The sequence below is a fragment of the Mus caroli genome, unplaced genomic scaffold, assembly GCF_978045245.1.
Source record: "Mus caroli unplaced genomic scaffold, Mus_caroli_1 scaffold_7, whole genome shotgun sequence".
Lineage (NCBI taxonomy): Eukaryota > Metazoa > Chordata > Mammalia > Rodentia > Muridae > Mus > Mus caroli.
In genome coordinates, this window is record NW_028227262.1 from 62751844 (window position 1) to 62769649 (window position 17806).

At 44.7% G+C, this 17806-nt stretch overlaps 1 long non-coding RNA gene across 4 annotated transcripts in view; it reads right to left on the reverse strand.

Annotated features, from left to right (window-relative positions):
• Positions 1 to 17806, reverse strand: part of LOC115031344 (uncharacterized) — a 54534-nt gene that overhangs the window by 10679 nt on the left and 26049 nt on the right. For all 4 annotated transcript variants that reach the window (XR_015047605.1, XR_015047604.1, XR_015047602.1 and 1 more), the window contains 2 exons: positions 6975 to 7039; positions 6048 to 6202 (listed from right to left, as the gene is read on the reverse strand). This is a non-coding gene — a long non-coding RNA (uncharacterized LOC115031344). The remainder of the gene's footprint in view (positions 1 to 6047; positions 6203 to 6974; positions 7040 to 17806) is intronic.

Consider the following 17806-nt stretch of genomic DNA (forward strand, 5'->3'; position numbering starts at 1 on the left):
CTCCTTCTGTCTGTCTCTCTGTCTCTCTCTTCTCACTCTCTCATCCATTCATTCCTCTGTCTCTCTCTCTCACCCTCCCTCTCTCTTCCTCCCTCCTTCCTTCTTTCCTGCCTGCCTGCCTGCCTTCCTTCCTTCCTGCCTTCCACTCTCCCTCTCTTGTTCCCCTTCCTTTCCTCTCCCCTATACAGGGTCGGGCATTAGACACTGAACTCGAGGCTTGGACCATGCTAAGCTTGTGTCCTATCACTAAGATACATCCTCAGCCTTCACTTTCAGTTGAGTACCAAAGATTTAAATCAAGAGCTAGGCCTGAAGACACAGACCTGTAATTCTAGCTACTTGGAAGGCTAAGGAAGGAGGAACACAAGTTCAAGGCCAGCCTGGGCAACTTTATGGGATTCTGTATTAAAAGTAAAAAGAGGACCCTAATACTCTCCCCCATCCCACACAGGCAGGTACACACGCATGCATACACACAATTAAAACGAGAGCTTTCAGCTGTGAAATTCCACACACTAGCAAAAGGCCAGGGAAAGACCTCAGAAACAAGACATTCTTGGTCCCTCTCAAGTCACACCAGTTCTCTCTCTCTCTCTCTCTCTCTCTCTCTCTCCCTCTCTCTTTCTTTTTTATATCACCTGGCACTCTGTTTCCTCTGCTGGCCTAGGGCCAAGAACCCCTTGGTGCTGTGCCAGCACCTACAGCCATCTGGTCTTCCTCAGAAAGGCAAAAGAGCGCCAGCCTTGTTTACTCAGGGACAATTCACTGGAACAGTCTCTGGACAGGTGTGGCCAGCTCTGGCCAGGCGGGATGGCACGCCACACCCTCTCTTCTGCCACCTCAGAGCTTACTCACTGGCACACATCAGACTTCATGTGAGGTGGGACAGGGCTTTTCAAGTGTGAGCCAGTCATCCGGCAGTGAGATTTCATGTGTGGACTACACTGAGGAGACAAACAACAGTAGCAATGGTTTCAGTCTCCTGTGCAGCCCACTGGTATCGCTCCCACATTTGTCACTGTGGTCTCTATAACAGGATGCACTGGCTAAACAGGTTGGTATGGGCCCAATTGTGAGGCAGGGAAACACAGTGTCTTCCCACTGTTCCCAGCCTCCTTTCTGAATCTCATCAGAGACAAAGCTCTGGGAAATAGCTTCAGCTTTAAAGCTGGCCAAACCAGAAGAAAACAGTCCTGATTTAGCCTCTGCTAGCTGCCACCTTGAGCAAGCCACTCTGCTCTTTTGTTTTCATCTTGCCCAACAACAGCAGGATGCTTGGATTAGAACCCAATAGTGAAGGAAAGACAATGTGGCACTCTTGACCAATGATGTGAGGGCTTGTTCTTCCCATCCAACCTTCCAGGGGTCCTTGAAGTGGGCTAATGGAGGGACAGCTTGAGGCTATTAGTGACAGGATACAAGACGCCCTGGCACCTCAGCTACTCTACTCTCCAGGCCAAGCTGTGTGCCCTACAGACCTTGCCCTTTTTTGCAGCCCCTACCAGTCAGTCTTCCCATCCCTTGCAAGAGCTGATCTGATCACACTGTTGACACAGAAGCAAGTCTGAGGACCTGAGTTCAAGACCACGTGAACACCACTTTGAGTCCTATATTAACTGTGAAGAGGCCTGGCCCTCACCTACAGTATCAAACCTTTCTTTATAAAATGATCGCAGTGAGGCCCAGCGATAGGTTATTTCTCCACTGGTGAAATGAGCCAATTCAAGCCAGATTAGGTTATATTAAAGGCAGGTTTATTGGGAAGCTGCTCTTGGGTAAGTTCACTGGCCCCAAGGATTGAAGCTAGGGGAGTCGCCATGGGGGTGGGAGGAGGGAGGAGAAAGGGAGAAACAGGCATGTTCGCTCATAAAGAGGAGAGGAGAGGGACGAGCAAATGTCTGGATTATATAGGGAAGAGCCTCTGTGGGAAGGACAACCCAGCCTTTGGGCTGGAAAGTTCAGGGTTGGGGACAGGGTGTGCCAGGGAGGGACTGAGAGATGCTGGGAGAATCTGGCCAAGTCTGTTATATGTAAAATATGCAACTCAGTCCCTTGTATGTAGGAATCAGAATGGCCCTGTATCCTGCCCACTCTGGGTGATCCAGGCAGAAGCATCTCAGGGAGGTTCCTAGGCTTCCCACATACAGGATCGCAGAAGCAAATCATTATGGCCAAGGCAGGCGTGGGTGTAACAAGCTGGACAACAGTGCGATTCTGACTACAGACCACAGCTCACAGCTCCTGGGACTCTGCAAGTGGTATTCTGCAGCCATGCCCATGTTCTAGATCATTCTGAGGGCATGGTCTGAGAGGGCCCAGGGCATTGGCTTGGCTTGAAGTTTCAGGAGATGGATGCATCTTGGAGTAAAAAAGGCCAGTCACTCAGCAAGTGGTACAAAGAGAAACAGGGGGTAGAGAGATGGCTCAGTGATTAAGAGCACTGACTGTTCTTCCAAAGGTCCTGAGCTCAAATCCCAGCAACCACATGGTGGCTCACAACCATCTGTAATGAGATCTGATGCCCTTCTCTGGGGTGTCTGAAGACAGCTACAGTGCACTTACATATAATAAATGAATAAATTTTAAAAAAACAAAAACCAAAAAACAAAGAGCAGGCCTGGGATATAGTTCAGTGGTAGAGTTCTTGCCTAGCATGTCTGAAGTCCTGGGTTCAAGTCTCCCCAGACCACCAAAAACCAAAACAGAAAAAAATAAAGAAAGCTATAAAAAACAAAAAAAACAAAGAGGAAATGGAGAAAGTCTAGGCGGCACAAGACCAGGTCTGGGCAAGGTTACCTGGCAGCAGATGCTTGGAAAATCAGCAAAGCACACACCAAAATATTTTTTTTTCTATTTTTAAATTTTAGATGTGTGGTATCTTGCTTGCATGTATGTCTGTGCACCATGTGCATGCAGAGTCTGTGAAGGTCAGAAGAGGATGTCTGTCTCCAGGACTAAAGTAAAAGATGGTTTTGAGTGCCATGTGGGCACTAGGAACCAAACCTGAGTCCTCTGGAAGAGCAGCCAATGCCTTGCTGAGCCACTCCCTGCTCTGGATCCTCCATAAGCATTTCTTTTTTTTTTCGGTTTTTCGAGACAGGGTTTCTCTGTATAGCCCTGGCTGTCCTGGAACTCACTTTGTAGACCAGGCTGGCCTCGAACTCAGAAATCCACCTGCCTCTGCCTCCAGAGTGCTGGGATTAAAGGCGTGCGCCACCACGCCCGGCCCCCATAAGCATTTCTTAAGAGTGTTTAGATGTGCCTGGCCTTTGCTCAGACCCAGGATGTGGTAAGAAACAAAAGCAATGTAGCACTGCTAGAATTCCCACTGTGACGAAAGCAGGATCCAAGCACAGCAGTCTAGACTGAAGACAGCCTTGGTGCCACTGCCCAGCATAGGTTCCCAGAAGACCTGCTAGCAGGTAAGGAGCTGAGCAGGGGCTGAGGCCCTCAGGCCCAGTGCTGCTAGAGAGAAGTTCTTTCTCTCCCCACAGCTCTGAACTTCTCTCCCTGCGCCAGCCTGAAAGCTCCAACAAGCGCATGGCATGAGCTGTAGGGACAGGATTCTAGAAGACACAAATAACAATGCAGGTGGTGGTGTATACCCCTTCAATCCCAGCACTCAGGAGGCAGGCAGATGGATCTCTGAGAGTTCAAGGCCAGCCTAGTGAGTTCCCAGAGAAACAGTCTCAAAGAGCCAAAACAATAGTAATAAGTAATAATAATTTTTAAGCATCCAAAAAACGTAGGGCATTGGGGTCACCTTGTCACCACAATTGTTTTACTGCATAGAAAGGAAAAGTTAAGGATGGAGCTCCAGTAGCTAGAGATGGTTCAGTGATAAGAGTACTTGCTGTTCTTACAGAGGACCTGGGTTCCTTTCCTAGCACCCACGTGACAGCTCACTCTCATCTTTAACTCCAGTCCCGGGGAATCCAATGTCATCTTTTGACATTCATAGGAACTAAGAATGTATATGGTGTGCATACACACACGCAGGCAAAATACTCATACACATAAAAAAAAAAGCTGAGGAGACACCTGATGTTAGCAAGTGTGTCTACTTGCCAGAGTAAGATGTCCTGACATTAGAATAATTTCAATAGCTCAGTGTACATGGTAAAGGTGCCAACAAGTGAGAGCAGGAGCCAAAGTGCAGGGTACTGGCTAGAGAGCTCCCATGCTTGGCATCATTGGTCCTCCATCTTCTTTCAGAGCACAGAGTATAGTGCTGGTATGTGCTTTAGTCTCTAGAGATATTCTAACCGCTGTCAGGCTTCAAACAGCAGAAGCTGATCCCACAGCCTGGAGACCACAGGCTACAACCAGATGTCAGCAAGGCCACACTCCAAAAAGCAGGGGAAGAGTTTTGTTCCTGGTGATGGCTGGCTGTCCTTGGAGTAGCTCATAGCAGCATGCAGAACTCCAGTCCCTGCCTCCATCTCCATGGCAACCGTGTCTTATAGAGCACCATCACTGGATCAGGAGCTGCCAGTGTCATCTTAAGTTAAATTTGCAAAAACTCTATTTCCCAGTTGGAGAGAAGACTTGGTGGTTAAGAGTGCTCACTGCCCTTGCCAAGGAGCAGAGCTCAGTTTCCACCCTACCGTCACCTATAACTCCAACTCCAGCAGATCCAACACCACCTTCTCTGAACTCTGTGGGCACTGCACATGTGTGAACACATACACACAAAAACAATCTTACGGGCATGGTGGCGCACGCCTTTAATCCCAGCACTTGGGAGGCAGAGGCAGGCAGATTTCTGAGTTTTTGGCCAGCCTGGTCTACAAAGTGAGTTCCAGGACAGCCAGGGCTATACAGAGAAATCCTGTCTCAAAAAAAAAAAAAAAAAAAAAAATCTTAAAGAAAAAAATCTCTAAAATCTACCACTTGCATTCATTCACAGGCTCTGAATGGACATGAAGTCTACTAGTATATATGTAGCTTGCTACTCAAACCAGAAAGAACTTCATCAAGAGGGGCCTAATTTATCTGTTGCTCAGAACTTTTGCCAACACGGCGTGTTCCACGTGAAGGTCAGCTTCCCTTCATTGTTTGTGGCCAGCAGCAGTAGTAATAAGATTATACAAATATACCTGGCTTTCTTTTACTTTAAATCCAGGCAAGACACTTACTGGAATTAAAATTCCAGCTGTCAAGGACAAAATTGGGATCCAGTGGGGTTACCACCATTCAATACCCCTTCATCAATATTCCCCAGTATGTGTGGGCTGGAGGAAGTGGCTGCTACAGTCAGCTAGTTGTTTCTGTGGTGTTGGGATCAAGCCCAGGGCACTGAAATGCTAGACCAGTGCTTTCTGCTAAGCTGGTACCAAACCTGTCATTTGTTTATTAACAAAGCAGAATATTCTGTTTGCATGAGTGGTGAGCCCAGTAACGCAGTGCTTTATCCAGGTCTGCACGGGAAGTCTGCAGAGCCAAGGACAGCAGTCTCCTTGCCTCAGTGCACTTACTACAGCACTCACAACCACATTCACTTTTTTTTTTTTTTTTTGGTTTTTTCGAGACAGGGTTTCTCTGTATAGCCCTGGCTGTCCTGGAACTCACTTTGTAGACCAGGCTGGCCTCGCTCGGAAATCCGCCTGCCTCTGCCTCCCAAGTGCTGGGATTAAAGGCGTGTGCCACCAGGCCTGGCCCACATTCACTCTTGACCACATTCCGACATTGGTCTACTCTCTGATGTGCTGGAAGAAGGGGAACAAACATCAGGGCACATCTACACGTGCCACTCACCCCAGCCCTGGACAGATGGAAGGAGGAATTCAGAGTGTGGAGCCAACCAGGACCTCACAAGGAAAATGTCTCTTCAATGAAGGTTTAGACAGCTATGCAAATGAAAGTGGAGGGCAGAGAGAGAGCTTAGCAGGTAAAGTGCCTGCCGCCAAGCCTCATGACAGACATGCTGGTAGCACAGTGAGAAAAGGCTGAAAACTATCACATACACACAGAGAGACACAGAGACACATACAGACACACACACACTAAATTTAAAAATACACAACTGTTTTTAAGATTTCCTTTACTTTTTTCCCTGTGTGTTTATAAGCCATATGTGTGGGGCTGGTTGAGGAAGTCAGGAAGAGAGTGTTGAATTCCCTGTAGCTTCCAGGTATGGATGCTGGGAATTGAACTCCGGTCCTCTCGAAGACAAGCAGGCACTCTTAACACTTCTGCAGCCCTTAAATTAAAAAAAATAAATCAAGACTCAAGACTTAACCACTCTTGACCTAACAATAAATTCCAGATCAAACAACTGTTGGAATTTAAATGTTCAAATTAATAAGTTAAACACATACAGTACTCAAAAGAACAAAAAGCCATTTTTTATAATTTCAAGATAGAAAAGCACACTTTATTCCTAAACATTGGTCTCAAAGCAGAAACAATTCTAAGGCAAAATATCTGAATGCCAAAAAATATAAAACCTACAGGCAGAAAACAACTGCATAAACAAAGCTGAAAGGAACTTGGGCTAACTTATAGCTCATGAGCATTAATAAGAGAATCAATTAGAAAGCTGGGGATGTGGCTACATATTTGCCCAGTGTGCACATGTAAAGATGTTAACCTTAAGCCAGAAATGGTGAGGCAGGCCAATAGTCCCAGTACTTGGGAGGCAAAAAGAGCATTAAGGCCAGCTTCAGCTAGCTACAGAGCTTTGAGCCTGAGACAAATTCAGACAACAGGAGACCTCTGGTTCAACCTTTTACAGTCAAAGAGGTGAAAACCAACTCATGTTTATTAGCACTTGTCTGGCTTATGTAAAGCCATGGGTGGATGCCAGCACTACAAAAGCAAGTGAGTTCTACAGGAGTAACTGTCTCAGTTTACTAGAATAAGCACTTTCCTTAGCTTAACTGATGATCCTTCATTAAACCCTTTCAAACAGTGCCATTATTACCCTTCCTTACCATGGAGAACTGAGGGACACAGGAAGATAAATGACTTACCCAAGGTTAAGCAATCTAGCTCCACAATCACCTTCGGAAGCGTGGTGTTACCAGACTGTTTCCACCTGTCAGTGGGAGAGCACACAGAAAGACAAGACTCAGTGTTCTGAGAGCCACAGGGAAGCCACCAAACATGCTGGTATACACCTTTAAGTCCAGCACTCAGCAGGCAGAAACAGGTGGATCTCGGTGAGTTGGAAGCCAGCCTGCTCTACCCAGTGAGTTCCAGACTAGCATGGCTAGACAGTGAAACATGGTTTCAAAATCAACAACCTTGAGTGCTTCATCATACATGGGACTGTAGGACTTAGAACACTTTCACACAAGTACACTTCCTGTGTACTAAGCACACTCCCACCACTACTCTCCAGCTCCTTGCCCACGCATTAGAGCCTTACACATACATGACTTTATGTATACAAGTCTAGAAACCACATATGAAGGGAAGCACAGTATGCTCTTTTGTTGTTTTTGTTTTTGTGTGTGTGAGACTGGCTTAGTTGGAGAATGGTTGGCTTCAAACATACTGTGCAGTCCAGGCTAACCCAACTTGAACGTTACCTTCTTCTATTTGTTTGGGATTTTTATTTGTTTGGTTTTGGCTTTTGAGACATCATCTCATGTAGCCTAGATAGATCTTGAACCTACAATGTGCAGAGGCTAACCTAAAAAAAAATTTTTTTTTTTTGGTTTTTCGAGACAGGGTTTCTCTGTATAGCCCTGGCTGTCCTGGAACTCACTTTGTAGACCAGGCTGGCCTCGAACTCAGAAATCCACCTGCCTCTGCCTCCCGAGTGCTAGGATTAAAAGCGTACACCACCACGCCCAGCAGAATTTTTTTTAAGATGTATTTATTTTATGTATATGAGTACACTGTAGCTGTACAGATGGTTGTGAGCCTTCATGTGGTTGTTGGGGACTGATTTTTTAGGACCTCTGCTTGCTCCAGTTAAAAGCGTTCACTCTGGTCCGTCCCACTTGCTCAGTCCCTCCTTGCTCTGAACCAAAGATTCATTTGTTATTATATGTAAGTACACTGTAGCTGACTTCTGGTGCACCAAAAGAAGGCATCAGATATCATTATGGGTGGTTGTGAGCCATGTGCGGTTGCTGGGGCTTGAACTTAGGACTTTCGGAAGAGCAGTCAGTGATCTTACCCGCTGAGCCATTTCTCCAGCCCCTAGCCTAGAATTCTTAATCTTCCTGTCTCCGTGCGGAGTGCTGGGATTACAGTTATGTGCCAATCTTGAGGGAAGCTGATTCCCTGAACTGGTGTGGTGCACATGCAATCCTCTAGCTCTGCTGCTCCACTGCTCAGACTCTCTTATAAGGTGACAGTGGGAGGGGTGCAAAGATGTGAGTACTAGAACACTGTGTGCATAATCACCCAAAATAAAGCAAACAATAGTCTACATTCAACCACTCAATGCTTAAGCATCAAGTGTATGCAACGAACGAGCTGAGAAGTACTAAAAAAGAGAAGAAAAGGCATCCCCTGGAGCTTGGATTCTATTGAAAGGAGGTAATAAATAAATGAGAAAAGTATGGACTCAAACAGTATAAAATATTACTGATAAAACAAAAAGGGAAGAGATATAGGACTTTTAAAATATTAAACATGAGTGGTGGCACGTGCCTTTAACCCCAAGCAGTTGGGAGACAGAGGCAGGTGGATTTCTGAGTTCAAGGCCTGCCTGGTCTACAGAGTGAGTTCCAGGACAGCCAAGGCTACACAGAGAAACCCTGTCTCGAAAAAACAAACAAACAAACAAACAATCAAAATTAAACATGAAATGCATTGATTATATACTATGAAATAAATGCACTATGAGAGTCCTAGAACACTGGTCAGGAGACTGAGGGAATAAAGAAAGGAAAGATATCATATACATTGTGTGTACGTATGTATGTATGTACATACGTACAAATAATCAGGAGAGGCATGCACTCTCTGATGGAGTTGCACCCTGGTATCTAAGAGCATTTATTAGGTACAGCACAAGAGGGAAGAGTCTGTAGGACAGCTGTCTCAGGACGTAAACAAGGAAGAAGGAGGCACAGTTGCTAGGTTTTGCCCATACTGGTCAATTGTTAGCTAGTACTTGGAGGAAGAAATCTGAGCCCAGTCCATATGGGAAAAGGCTTTACCACTTTCCCATGGGTCCAACAAGGCTTTGGTCCTTGCCCATGTCAATATACTAAAGACTTCATCTGCTCCCTATAACCTATTCTGTACTTGATGACATGAAAAGGTGTCTTTTGTTAATTTTACATTTATTTATATTAATTATATATTATTTATTATATAGGATCTATGTAACCCTGACTGGCTGAAAACTGGCTATGTAGACCAGGCTGGCCTTGAACTCACAAAGATCCTCTTGCCTCTGCCTGAGTTTTGGTATTAGAGGTATATGCCATGATCCCAGGCGTGCAAAGGTGTAATTGTTGTTTAAAGGGTTTTTGTTTTGCTTTGTTTTGTTTTATTTAAATGTGTATAGATATTTTGCCTACTTGTATATTCACAATGCACCAGGGGGGCCAGAAGATATGGATCTCTAAGAGCTGGAGTAGTGGTGGCCAGTTCTGAGATACCTTATAGGTACTAGGAAATAAACTTACATCTTTGGGAAGAGCAACCAGTGCTCAGGGCTGAGCCATCTCTCCTGCCCCCAAAAGGGATCTTTAATATTCAAGTTAAATAAAATCAGCCATTAAAGCAGATGGGCCCCCAGTGCTGGGAGGGGAAGTGGGCATAGGCTCCCACACCTAAACAAGATGCTATCTGTAATTGACATCCACAGAAAAGTTCGTTTTCTCCAACAGTCTCACTGAGTATATGAACTACACTTCAGGGGAAGCCTCATGCCCAGCAGTAAATGGCAAATACAAAATGAATTCAAAACATTTTAAGACTTTTTGTCTCATATTGCTTTGTTTGGGCTTCTTTTTGTTGTTATTGGATGTGTGGGGAGGATCTGGAAAGAGTTTGGGGGGGGAATTGCAATCAAAATATATTGTATGAATTTTTCTTTTCTTTTTTGGTTTTTCAAGACAGGGTTTCTTAAAAAAAAAAAAAAAAAAAGATTTATTTATTTTATAGATGTGAGTATACTGTCTCTGTTGCTGTCTTGAGACACACCAGAAGAGGGCATCAGATCTCATTACAGGTGGTTGTGAGCCACCATGTGGTTGCTGGGAATTGAACTCAGGACCTCTGGAAGAGCAGTCAGTGCTCTTAACTGCTGAGACATCTCTCCAGCCCCAAAACAGGGTTTCTCTATGTAGGCCCAGCTGTCCTCAAACTCAGAGATCCATCTACCTCTGCCTCCCAAGTGCTGAGGTTAAAGACCCAAGCCACCATGACCTAAGGAAAAAAATTTAATAAAAAAAAATATAATAAATAAAATCAACCAGATATGGTGATGTTTGCTTGTCTTCCTAGTCACCGGGTGACCCAGGCAGGAGAATCTCAAGTTTGAGGACAGCTGGGTGACACAGCAAGACCTGGCCTCAAGACAAGCAAAATCACAAAAGGGTCTGTGCTCATAATCTACTAATAGCTGGAAGAGAGGGCCAGCCCATAGAAAGGCAGAGCATTAACAGAGGTCTGAGCAGAGTACCATGCTCATGGCCCTCCCACCCACTTCCTCCACCTCCAGTGTGCTACAGAAGGGACTGAAGAACAGCAACAACAAACCCTTCAAGTTATTTCACAGTCCCTAAGCTCCCTCCTCTTCCCAGAAGCCAGGCTAGGGAGTCTGAAAAAGGTGAAGGCAACCCTCAAGCAAGCTGGATGGGATGAGAAAGACAGGTCCCAGGAAGCACACTGAGACCCCTAGGGTTTGAAGCCAGGCTATTTAGCTCCTTATTTCTTCCCTCCTGAGCTGTAGATGCCTGCAGAAAGCAAGACTGACACATCACAAGGAGGCAAATGGCCTCAGGGGACCTGAGCTCCTCCCCTAGCACACAAACAAGTATCTGGTTCTTCTGTGGGTGGTAAGCACAAATATCAGACCTAGCATAACTACTCCTTTCTTTCCTCCTCCATATAAGCCATTAGCTACTTCAGTAAAGCTGACTCTTGCTCAGCCCAGCCCACCCCACCTACTGCCTTGCCACAGCTATTCCAGAACTGCAGGATGCCTTCACTATGGCTGTCTAGAAAGGTGCTTGGAGCCAAGTGTGAGCTTACAACTGCAGCACTTGAGAGGCTGAGGCAGGAAGATTAACATAAATTTGAGGCTAGCTTAGGTGAGCTCCAAGGCAGTCTAAGCCTCAGAGAGAGAGAAACTATTTTAAGAAAAAAATTTACTGGAGATCACTGAGATTCTCAGTGGGTAAAGGCACTGGTCACAAAGTCTGTCAACCTGAATTCAATTTCAATTACCAGAACTTGCAGGAAGGAAAGAGAGAGTCTGCATAAACAAACTGTCCTCTGACCCCCAACTCGCATGCTGTGCGCATGCACGCACACACATACACACAGACACACACACTCACATGCACACAATAATAATACTTTTTTAAAATAAAGACTGAGATTAAGGGTATAGCTCAGTTGGTAGAGTGCTTGCCTAGCATACATGAAACCTTGAATTCAATCCCCAGCATCATATAAAAGGTGGACAAAGTAGCATCTACTTGTAATTCCAGCATTTGAGAGATGGAAGACAACGTCAGAAGTTCAGGGTCATCCTCAGCTACATAAGAGTTCAAGGCCAGCCTGAGCTATCTGAGACAGACCGCCAAAAAGAAAAAAAAAAAAAAAAAAGACCAACACATTTTTATCAAGCTCTATTCTATGCTACTTACTGACCTGAGAGCAAGGTTCATCACGGTGCAGCTACTCTGCTGACCACTATTTATGCAGGCTTCATCTAGAGAGAAACTCCATCCTCCTAAGCTGTAAGACAGGAGTCTCTACATAGTACAAGACCGGGGCCTCAGTCTGTCTGACTTCTGCTCCCTCTGTGGTCTTTCAGTAGGCAGACAACACACACACACACCAGGCCTCCAACATACTCAGAAGAAAATATCTACTGAGAAGGGCACAAGCCATAAGTAAGTCAGAGAAAAACCAGGCACTAATCCTTCTCTGGCAGTCTCCCTGCCTCCATGCCATCTTTGTTGAACATGTATACACTGAGCAAATATTATCTCATGACTATAGGTTAAAATCATGAGACGCCTCCTTTTGAGAATTCTTTTCACTAATACCAGGTACGGTGATGCACACTCTTAATCCTAGCACTTGGAAGGCAGAGGCAGGTGAATGATTTCTGTGAGTCTGAGGCCAGCCTGGTCTACAGAGAGTTCCATGACAACCAGGGCTACATACAGAGAGACCCTGTCTCAAAAACACAAAATAACAAAAAGATAGTTTTTGTTCTGATCCTTCCCAACCTATGCTTTTTTTTTTTTTTTTTTTGACTTATTTATGTAAGTACACTGTAGCTGTCTTCAGACACCCCAGAAGAGGGCGCCAGACCTCGGATGGTTGTGAGCCACCATGTGGTTGTTGGGGTTTGAACTCAGGACCTTCAGAAGAGCAGTCAGTGCTCTTAACTGCTGAGCCATCTCTCCAGCACCCCCAACCGCTGCTTTTAAGAGTCTTTCTACCCTATCTTATTTGATGACCCTTTAGTGACCTGAGACATGCTGTCTGGGATTGTTATTTATTTTATGTGTATATGTTTTGACTGCATTATGTGTGTACATCATGTGAAGGCACTGAACTCCCAGGACTGGAGTTACAGCTAGCTGCAGGCTATCTGTAGTGATAGAAGTTGAATCCAGGTCCTATGTAAGAGCAGTCAGTGCTCATCTCCCCAGTCTCAGTGCTAAGTACTGGGTCAGAGGCACGCACTGTCCTTCCCATCCAGCACTCTAGCTGGACAGCACTACCTTTCTCTTCCTAGGTGAAGTCATAACGCAGAGCGAAAGCCTCTGTAAGAGGAACTAAGCTGAGTATTGTGGCATGAATCTGTAATTCTAACATGAGGGTGGCTAAGAAGGATCATGAGACCAGCCTGTGCTGTACGGTGAAGAGAGAAAAGGAGCAAAGTACTGTGCTGCGTGGGCAGATACTGGGGGCCTTATAGGCCATAATTCAAGTGGAATTAAGGAAGACTATGAATTCTATCTAAACTGAGCCCTGAACTTGGCTGTGCAAGCTGCGAGGAGAGCCCTTAAAAAAGGTAACTGGCATCTAGTTGCTCATAGGATAAGCTGAAATAACATCAAAGAGGGCTCTGGGGACTGAGGGCAGCCAGACTGAAGAAGGAAGTCCTTCACTAGAGCACAGTAAACATATAAAACCCTAGAAGCAAGTCTCAAGTATGCTGCACAGCCACCAGGGTCTACATTTAAACCTGCTTTTCTTTTTTTTTTTTATTAGATATTTTCTTTAGTTACATTTCAAATGTTATCCCCTTTCCTAATTTCCTCTCCAAAAGCCCTGTCCTTCCTCCCCCTCCCCCTATAAACCTGCTTTCTTAATGCAAAGTTTCTGGTAAATCTCAAAAGCACTAGTTTGCAGTGGGACCTGGCATTAAGGCCCTCCATGTCCTATAATATGTGGTCTGTCCGTGTTTCTTAAACCCCATCCCAGGCGCACTCTTCATTCCCTTATCTGCTCATTTGGCTCCTTCATCTCCTTAAACTTTTTCTGACTTATCACATGACACACACTAAATTCCTAGGATTTTTTATTTTATTTATTCTGGGGTGCGGTTCATGCATGAGTGTTAGTGCCTGTGGAAGCCAAAAGCATTGGGTACCCCTGGAGTTAGAGTTACAGGTGGTTGTGAATCACCTGATGTGAGTGCTAGGAACTGAACCTGAGTCTTCTGAAGAGGTACATGCTCTTAACCACTGAGCTATCTCTCCAGCCCTAAAAACCAAAAAGGCTTCCTGGTCCTTCCTGGGTAAGGAGCTGACAAAGACCCCAAAGTCCATGTACCTCTGATACATGTTCCTCAGATGATGCCTGGTGTCAGAACCACCTGAAGGATGGACAGCCTACACACCCTGGTCATCACTCCATCCCTGTTAAGTAGAGTATCTAAGAGGGAAGCACAGGCTTCTACATTTGAATCCAGCCTCCACTCTCCATACTCTCCAATGTAAATAAAGAAAATATCTCCTCCACCATAGCTCCAATCTGCTAAGCACATGAAAATGTATTTATTAGTGAATGCCTATTCTAACTGTATAATAGTTCATTGAGATCTATGGACTTTGGATCTGGTTAATATCAGGGTGTGATTTTTTTTTTTATTTCTAAGTTGCTGTTTTGTTTTGTTTTATAATAAAATTTTGGGTTTTTTTTGAGACAGGGTTTCTCTGTGTGACCCTGACTGTCCTGGAACTCACTCTGTAGACCAAACTGGCTTCAAACTCAGAAATCCCATACCATGACCAGCAAAAGTTAATTTAAAAAAAAAAAAAAAGCTTCAAAATCAGCAAAGCTAATGGAGCAAACTGGCTGGAAGCCTTAGTATTAGTGAACTGTGCACAGCCAGAGTCCAGTTGGGCATGAGTTAGTAATCTAAAATGTAAGTATGAGTGGACTATGGAATCTAAGCAGAAAAAAGAAGCGGGGTCATCAAAGGATACAGAGTGCAGAACAGGGAAAGATAGAGCATCTTTGGAAACTAGCAACAGGGGCTGGAGAGATGGCTCAGTGGTTAAGAGCACTGAATGCTCTTCTGAAGGTCCTGAGTTCAAATCCCAGCAACCACATAGTGGCTCACAACCACCATGAGATCTGACACCCTCTTTACTTAGATATAATAATAAATAAATCTTTAGGACAGATAACCACCAAGACTATCCCATCTGTGTCACATTCTCCAGCCTTCGGAGTGTTCTGTATCAACAAGTACTGTTTCTACTCTGACTCCTCTCAGCTTACAGTCGAGTCCAAGGTATACACAATAAACCTCCAAGAGGACTGGTGACAGCCAATCTCATGGCCCTGTGGCACATCAGAGCCAGTTCTTGCCATAAACTCAAAGACCATTCCAGGCAGACACTCAAGCCTACTGCAAACCTGAAACCCACCACAAATGGATGGATAGGGAGCCCCTCTTAGACTACTGAGACAGGTTTTCACTATATAGCCCAGATCCTCCTGTCTCAGCCACTCCAAGCATGTGCTATCGAAGTCTGGCCTCTTCCTTACTTCTTCCTGTGTTTCACTGATAGATTTCCCTCTATAGTTACTACTCCTGTGTCCTGTCCCTCCTCAAAATTCAGAGAGCAATTCCAAATTCACATTCAATCCAGCCCTAAACTGCTGCAACTATGGAGATCGGTTCCTAAGCCTGGGCCAGAAGGAGATAGTCTAGGAAATGCTCCCTCCTTCCAACTCCCTTAAGGGAGCTCCAAGACTACGGCAGGCATCCACATAGGAGGCATGTTTAAAGACAAAGCAGCGGAGGGGCTGACACAATGGCACAAGGTAAAGGCACTGTCAAGCCTGACTCTTCTAATTTGATCCCCAGGATCCACATGGTGGAAGGAGAAAATCCAACTCCTGCAAGTTGTCCTCTGATGTCCACAAGGCACCATGGCACCTGCATGCCACCCCATCCTATGCACTCTATGCACACAAAATGGATAAATAAAAATGTAATGATTTTTTTAAAAAGATAAAGTAGCTACATCTGTTGTTTTGAAGAGCTGGAGAGATGGCTCAAACAGATATAGGCACTTGCCACCCAGACTGACAACCTGAGTTTAATTTCCAAGACCCATATAATAGGCGATAATTGATTCTACAAAGCAGTACTCTGAGAGCCACACATATGCAACGGTACATGCACACTAACAAATACACATCTAAAATTTAAAATTAAAATTAAAAATATAATTTAAGGGGCTGGAGAGATGGCTCAGCAGTTAAGAACACTGACTCTTTTTCCTGAGTTCAATTCCCAGCAAACACACAGTGGCTTGCAACCATCTGTAATTGAGTCCAATGCCCTGTTCTGGTGTGTCTGAAGACAGTGACAATGTTATACTCATATATAAATCTTTAAAATATGTGTGTGTGTGTGTGTGTGTGTGTGTGTGTGTGTGTGTAGAGGCTTGAGAGATGATTCAGTTAAAAATACTTGTTGCTCTTGCAAAAGGCCCAAGTTCAGTTCCCAACACCTACATGGCAACTCACAGCTGTCTGTAACTCCAGAACCAGAGGATCTGATTCCCTTCTTTTGTCTCCTAGGGTGGTACATGGCATACAGACATGCAGGCAAATATGCATACATAAAAATAAAAATATATCCTAAAAACATTTGGGCTTGGCATGGTAGTACATGCCTTTAATCTCAGCACTCAGGAAGCAAAGGATGTCTGTGAATTCAAAGCTAGCCTGATCTATATGAATTGTAGGACTGAGCCAGAGCTACAGAATGAGACCCTGTCTCTAAAATAACCAAATAACAACAACCTCCTCAACAAAACAGAAAGCAAGCTCCTGGCAGCAAAGACTGAGGAGGGAAAGGAAAGGTATGTTTCTGGGGATTTTAAAGCAAGCAGAATACACCAAATACAAAGACCATCAGGCAACCTCCCTGGAGCCCTAAGTACGATCCTGGAAACTCACACAGAGAAAAGAGAGAACAAACTTCCAAAAGTTGTTCTATGACTCATATACATGCACTATGGCTCTTGTGTTCCTCCACATACACATAAACACAAGAAATGTTTTTAAAGGTAAACAAAAGGACTGAAAACATGGTTCAGTGGTTAAGAACACTGGCTGCTCTTCTAGAGATCCTGAGTTCAATTTCCAGCAACCATAGGATGGCTCACAATCATCTGTAATGTGATCTGATGCCCTCTTCTGGTGTGTCTAAAAACAGTGACAGTATACTCACATACATAAAATAAATCTTTTTTTTTTTTTTTTTAAAGAAATCGGAAGGGGAGAAAGGCAGAGGCAGACGAGGCTGTGTCATTGATCCCTGTGGTTATCTGTGACCTGGCCTGAGATGTTTGTCCAGCCCTCCTTCCCCTGCATCCACCATGCTGTTCTCAGGTGACCTCAGGATTCAGCCTCCTCTATTTCCTATCTTGCTGACTACTCCATTCTCTCAGCCACCCATGAAAGCAATATCCTATGTTTGGTTTGGTTTTTTTCGTGTGTTTTTGTTTTTTTGTTTTGAAACGGGGTTTCTCTGTGTAGCCCTGGCTATCCTGGAACTCGGTCTGAAGACCAAGCTGGCCTTGAACTCAGAAATCTGCTTACCTCTAGTTCCTAAGTGCTGAGACTAAAGGTGTTTGCCCCCACCACCAGCATACTTGCCTTATATCCTTATTTTATATGTATGAGTATTTACATGTATGTCAGTGTACCACACACTTGCAATAGCCATAGAAGAAGGCACCAGATCCCCTGGAATTAGAGTTACAAGTGGTTGTGAGGCACCATGTGGGTGCTGATCACAGAACCCAGGTCTGCTGCAAGAGCAGCCAATGCTCTATCTATTACTTTATATGTCTTTAAGCACAAGGTACAAGTTAGTTCAGTCTCCTCCACTCAGGAAGCCCCTTTTGGTTGTGAACTTGGTATTTCTTAAGCACTGATTCCCCTTGAGTCACCAAAAAAGCTATTTAGTAAGACCAGCTTAATTACTGATATTTCGAGTCTGCTTCCCTTCCTCAAGATTCCTGTAACATTTACATTCTCCATAGGGCCCACACTTCTTAGATGTTGCAGCTTTTCTATCCTCACAGCAGTTGCATGTGCCACTCCATATGTGTAAGACATATGCTCTTCAACTGTGGAAATATGGCGCCACCTCTACTGCAAAGTTCCAACA